The 7110-nt window shown below is 39.4% G+C and overlaps 1 pseudogene; it reads right to left on the bottom strand.

Moving 5' to 3' along the window:
- Positions 1-7110, bottom strand: part of LOC106758400 — a 42334-nt pseudogene that overhangs the window by 30182 nt on the left and 5042 nt on the right.

Genomic DNA, 7110 nt, shown 5'->3' on the forward strand with positions numbered 1-7110 from the left:
TTGAGTTAGGCCTAAAACTCACTTCTAACAAATGTTAGACGTAAAACCACTTAAAAATAAGATTTAACATTAACCTTTATTCAGATGTGTAATTATCACCATCACTGCTTCCTCTATAAGTTGATTCCATGACGGAATCCCCCTCAACCTAAAACCAAATTAAAAGAATAATTAATACAAGTATCCTTTCAACATATTTTCAAAATGGGTTAAATGTGATTTTTGAACATTTTGCAGTATTGGAATTAACTTGCCCTTTTTATTTTGCTCCAGTTAGTTCAAGTACTTTCATATCAATTTGAAGCAGTGTTTCATATCCAGGGAATGGGAAAAGTATGGAGAAAAAATATCAAACATGAACAATATTAATGCAACCATAGGGAAATCATAAAAATTGCAGTATAGCAGGAAGATGCATAGCTACATTTGGAAATATGTTGCAGAGGATGTGAATGTACGTTTAAAAAATGAGAATTGATATTATAATATATTTTTGGTTTCTCATATGTATCCTTTTTTCACAACAAACTTGTTTTAAGCATAAATATGTTTTAAGCATAGAATACAGCATAATTGCAATATGGACAGACCTATAAGTGTGACATTAAGCTTATAAACATACAACAAAACAATTTTCCAAAATGAATTCCGCACCTGTTTGTGACACAAGCTCTTGATTGTAGTGTTGAGATCATCGTGGAAGGTTAAATCAAAATCTTCAATCGAACTTCCAACCCCGGAAAAAAATGGTGCATTTATGTCTCCTTGAGAGAAAGTCTTCATTTGGGGCATTTAGATATCGTTACTTTTTTAAAATGTGAAAATAGCAACGTGGCTTTCCCTGAATAAAAGCTTCCAAGCAATGGTAAGGAATCCAGATTTAATATTTTGAGCCATCCAAATATGTGTTGGCAATCAAGAAGGCAAAAGAATTGGCAGATTTTTCAAAAAAAAAAACGCTTTCTTTTCTCTCTGCATTATTTCGAATGAGTTGATATAAATATTTATGGGGAAAAGGTTTGCCTCTTGACATGTCACAGATAAATAATAAGTTTTTGTCTTTTCAAATATTAGAGATAAGTCATGATGTCTCTACCACCTAAAACCATTAATGCTATCTAGGAATACCAACCAACAATAAATTATCTAATTTAAGTTTTATAACAAATCTCCTCCTTAAACTTAAATAATCTTTCCATTTCTCATTCTAATCAGCCTTTTGCAATTCTCCAATAGTGTGGTCGGTAGTGGCTTGGTAAATACGTCCGCGGCTTGAGCTTGGCTTTCAACACGCTCCAGCTTGACCTTTCCTTCTCTTACTTGTTCTCAGATGAAATGAAAACGAACATCGATGTGCTTGCTCCTTCCGTGATTAACTAGGTTCTTTGCCAACTCGATCGCCGACTTGTTATCAACTCGGATCACAGTCCCTTCATCTTGGATCACTCCCAAATGCCTTAATAAATTTAAAAGCCAAACTACATGACACACGCTCCAAGAGGCCGCCACATACTCCGTTTCGCACATATACAAGGCTATAATGGGTTGCTTCTTAGACAGCCAAGTAAAAGTCATATTTCCGAGTAGGAATACATAACCCGAAGTACTTTTCCGGTCATCAACATCACCACACCAATCAGTATCCGAGTAACCCACTAGTCGATAGTCATCTGATTTTGAGTAGAAAAGACCAAGTGATAGGGATCCTCGAATATATCTCAAAATTCTCTTCAAGGCCTTCCAATGTGTATAGCTTGGATCCTCCATGAATCTGCTCATTATCCCAACACTCAACATTAAGTCGGGTCTCGTGCTTGTAAGGTACCTTAGACTTCCAATTAAACTTTGATATCTCCCAGAATCAGCTCGTTCTCCTCCATCAAACTTCATGAGTTTAGTGTCTGGTTCCATTGGAGTAGAAACCGGGTTTCAGTCCTCCATTTTAAACTTCTTTAAAATTTCAAGCGCGTACCTCTCTTGCGATATAAAAATCCCTTCCTTCGATTGCTTCACTTCCAGGCCAAGAAAATATTTCATTAAGCCTAAGTCTGTCATCTCAAACTCTTTTTCCATTGCCTCCTTAAACTCCTTACTTAGCTTTGTGTTGCTTCCGGTGAATATGAGGTTGTCGACATAGAGAACAACTACCATCATATCCTTTTCTGATTTTTTTGTGTACAAAGCATGTTCGTACAGACATTGTTCGTACCCAGTTTTCTTGAAATACCCCTCAATTCTCTCATTCCATGCCCGGGGAGCCTGCTTCAGTCCATAGAGGGCCTTTTTCAATCTCAGCACTTTCTTCTCATCTCCTCTATTCATGTACCCGAGTGGTTGCTCGACGTACACCTCCTCTTTCAGCACTCCATTTAGAAAGGCCGACTTCACATCCATTTGTTGAATTGGCTTGGTTTTGAGCAGCAAACGAGATCAAGAGTCGGATTGACTCCATTCTCGTGACAGAAGCAATTACTTCATCATAGTCTATCCCCTCCTTTTGTCTATAGCCCTTTACCACAAGTCGAGCCTTATAACGCTCAACCTCTCCCTCAACATTCATCTTCTTTTTGTACACCATTTTACTCCAATGGGCCGAGCTCCTTTAGGAAGGTCGGTCAATTCCCAAGTTTTGTTGAGTTCAATCGCTCTAATCTCCTCATCCATGGTTGTTCTCCACTTTTCTTCTTGGACAACTTTCTCAAAACTCAAGTTTTCAGAGTCAGCCAGAAGACATACAACATGAACTTCATTTGTAGTGTCATATATTTCCTGTAGACTCCTCATCCTAGGCTTTCGAGGCTGTGTTTCTTCATCTGAGGACTCGGTGGTTGTTTTTGAAGGTACAAAAATCTCCGAGCTAGTTTCTTTTTCGACCAATTTACTCCAGCACCACTTCTTTGTTTCCTCCACATAAACATCTCGGCTCACCACTGCTTTGTTGTTAACAGGATCAAACAATTTATATGCTTTAGAATTTTTATCATACCCGATAAATATGTACTTCTTGCTCCGATCATCAAGTTTTGTCCTGTGCGGACTTGGTACTTGCCCATAGGCCACGCTACCGAACACCTGTAGATGAGAGACACTCGGCTTCACACCACTCCAAATCTCCTGAGGCATCTTCTCTCCGAACTTTGTATGTGGACATATATTTTGCACATAGACTGCACATTGCACTGCTTCTGCCCAAAACTTCTTCGGCATATTCTTCCCTTTCAACATAGATCAAACCATGTCGAGATTGGTTCGGTTCTTTCGTTCTGCTACACCGTTTTGTTGTGGAGAATTTGAAGCCATCAAGAAATGCTTGATTCCATGTTCCTCGCAGTATTTGTTGAACTCGGCAGAAGTGAACTCGCCTCCTCTGTCAGATCGGACTGTTTTGGTGACTTTGTTTCTTTCTTTCTCTGCCATCACTTTGAACTTCTTGAAAGTTTCAAACACTTCTGACTTCTCCTTCCAAAAAGTAAACCCACGTCTTCCTTGAGAAATCATCAATGAAAGAGACGAAGTATTTCTTACCACTAAATGATTCTGGAGTTATTGGCCCACATAAGTCGGTATGGATCAATTCAAGCTGATTCTTTGCTCGGTACTCAGAGCTTCGTGGGAAAGAGGTCCTCGCTTGCTTTCCGATCACACATTCTTCATAGAACCTCTTTTCGAATTCCATTTGAGGCAGTGCGAACACCATCTCCTTTTTCACCAACTTGGTCAACCTTCCAAAGTGAAGATGACCGAACCGCAAATGCCACTTCATGGCCTCGTCCTCCATATCAAGTTGCATGCATTTATCTTGAACTATTTTCAACTCAAGTTTGTACATGCGATTTTTCTTCATTTCTACTTGGGCGATGAGCCTTCCGAGTTTATCCCTCAGTTGTAATTCTCGGTCCTTCATCAGAACTGAGTACCCCTTCTCCATTATCTGTCCTATGCTTCGTATGTTGCTTTTGAGATCGGGCACATAGTATACATCTCTTACCTCTCCGATTCGCCCATTTTCCTATTGATACCATATCGTTCCTTGACCTTTGACGGTTACTTTCGAAGCATCGCTGAAAGAAACGGATCCGTATTCCACCTTTAAAAGTACTTTGAATAAACTCTCGTCGCCATGGTTACTTGCATCGGTGTCCAAGTACCAGACTGAATTATTAGAACAGCTCGGTTTGACCTCGGTTTCTGGAATATTTGTCACTAGCAACAATCCTTCATCTTCTTTCTCGGCAAGGAAGTTTGTTGGCTCCTCATTTTTCTTCTCAGACCTACAATCCTTGGAAATATGGCCAATCTTTCCATAGTTATAGCATTTTACCGAGTAGCAATCCTTGGCAAGATGCCCATACCTCCCACAGTTATAGCATTCAATGTTGTTTGTGCTTGTTCAACCACCCCGAGTCTGACCTCGGCCACCTCGAGCCTGACCTCGGCCACGCCAGTTTTGTTGGCCGACTTGCTCATTTCTTCGTTCTCTTCTTCCTCTACCACCTTGGATTCTGCCTCTTCCTTGGCCTCTGGTACTTTGAGCATAAAACACACTATCCTTTTTTATTATCGCCTTTGCCTGGAGAGCCTGTTCAAGGGACTCCCCCTTCTTGCTTTTCCGTCTTTGCTCATATGCTTCCAGGGACCCAACAAGCTCTTCAACGGTGAGCGTTGATAGATCCTTGGACTCCTCTATTGCGCATACAATATTCTCGAAATCATCTCTCAATGACCTTAAAATCTTTTCAACAACTCGGTTTGATGAAAGATTCTCACCATTCTGGTTCAATTTGTTCACCACAGTCTCCACCCGAGTAATGAACTCAGATACGCTTTCAGACTCGTTCATCCTCATGTTTTCCAGCTTGCCCCTAAGGGTTTGAAGTCGAACCTGCTTCACTCGTTCGTCTCCTTTGTTTGCCTTTTCAAGTGTATCCCATGCTACTTTGGAAGATTTTGCATTTGCTATCTTCTCAAAGCCGGATTCGTTAACAGCTCGGTATAACAGATGCAAAGCTGCCTTGTCTTTAGCTCGAATGGCCTTCAACGCGTTCAATTGGGCATTTGAATATCCATTTGTGCTCACTGGTTCCTCATACCCAGTCTCGACCACATCCCACTTATCTTGGGAGCCGAGAAGGGCTTTTATCTGCACCTTCCAATTGTCATAGTTAACGTCTTTCGTTAAATTGGGTAGCGGATGCCATTGGTTAGACTTGCCATTTCTCTCAGGTGTTTACACTCAACTTACACACCTCACAAAACTTTTAGTTCGCTCCTATCTCTCTGCCTGTGCACACCGCAACATTCTCTCTCAGTCGCTGCTCTCTCTCTTTCACCTTACACACTCTGATGCCAATTTGTTGGCAATCAAGAAGGCAAAAGAATTGGCAGACTTTCCAAAAAAAAAAAAAACGCTTTCTTTTCTCTGTGCATTATTTCGAATGAGCTGATACAAATATTTATGGGCAAAAGGTTTGCCTCTTGACATGCCAGAGATAAATCAAAAGTTTATGTCTTTTTAAATGCTAGAGATAAGTCATGATGCCTCTGCCACCTAAAACCATTAATGCTATCTAGGAATACCAACCAACAATAAATTTTCTAATTTAAGTTTTATAACAATATGATCTCATGAGAAGCATCTTCATTTTGATTTTTGACTATTTCTTTTATTAATCCACAATTTTGTATAGATACGTCCACAAGTTGCACCAAGCTTTTGGCAACGGAAAATGTGAATAGATACTCCATCCTTTTGCAGTCTGTCACATGCAACAATTTCATATTCATGAAAGATACTGCACTAGACACTAATTTTACTACTTGCGAACACTCAATAAGCTCTAATGATTCAAGTCTTTCAGAGTATGGTTTTACCAATGGGTGCTCTAACCCTATAGACTTCAACTCTTCAAGGTTATATAGGGTTAAATGTTTCAATCTGGAAAGTATTTTATCATGAACTTTGAGCTTTTCATAGGGAAATATCTCTGTCAGACCAAAGTAACCCGACAGTTTAAGATGTTCCAAACTGGGTACCTTGAGAAGGAAATCAAAAGGCAGAGTATCTTTCCTGTTGTCTTCATCCTCATCCTCTTGGCATAGCAGAAGAAGATTTAATTTGCGAAAGAGGTCTTGTGGCAAATTTGCATGGCTCAACAAGATAATGCTTTCTTCATTGACGGTCAATTACTTCAGTTTGGGAACAACCTAGCAAAGTCAAACAAATTCCAAAGAAAATGGTGGCAGTTAGAAGGAGGAGTTGATAAGAAGAGGAAATGAAAAAAATTGGGATTCAAAAGGGAAAAAGCTGCACCTTTTCAATCAAGAAAAGAGGGTGTTGAAGACGGCTAATTGTAATTGTAGAACTAACTTGAATTTCTATAACCGATTCTTTGTGACTATCATGAAATTCCGATGTGAATAACTTTAACTTAGGACAATAGGAAACGTCTAAGGTTTCTAACAAGGGGCATACCAGATTATGTTTTCCAGGATAAAAGCAACTAAGTCGTGGCAGCCTAAAAAGAATCAAAAACAACAAACAAGGGAATTTGAACATTTTAGTTGTTTCAAGCTCTCTTTCATCATCCTTTCCAACAATATCTACCAACTTCTCACAATTCTCTATATCAAGTTCCTCAAGCTTGACAAGATTTCTGGCAAGGGATGAAGGGAACAGTGCTTCCAACTCTGCACAATCAGAGACAAACACTTCTTCCAAATTGGGAAAGCTGACAATTCCTCGAGGATTTTTGTTCCATACACACTTCAAATTTGGCAGGGTATCTAAAGTAAGTTTTCTCAATCGAGACACTATTCCCTTTTTCTCCGTGTCAAGATCATTTACATCAAATATTTTCCCCATTTCCTTGCAGCTTTTTACCTCCAATTNTTCCAAGCTCTTTAAGCAAAGAAGTACTTGAGATGGAATCAGATGATCCTTTGTCACGTTGTTCACCACCAATGATTTTAAACTGCTAAAATTATTATCATGAAATGCATCTTTGCTGTGCAAAACTTGAATTTGCTGTGCAAAAATGGAAGCAAATACCCAATCCAAACTCAACCTCTTATCATCCCTATACTTATTAGGCCATTTAATGTGATAAATAC

This window comes from Vigna radiata, chromosome 4, assembly GCF_000741045.1.
Source record: "Vigna radiata var. radiata cultivar VC1973A chromosome 4, Vradiata_ver6, whole genome shotgun sequence".
In the NCBI taxonomy this organism is placed as follows: Eukaryota; Viridiplantae; Streptophyta; class Magnoliopsida; order Fabales; family Fabaceae; genus Vigna; species Vigna radiata.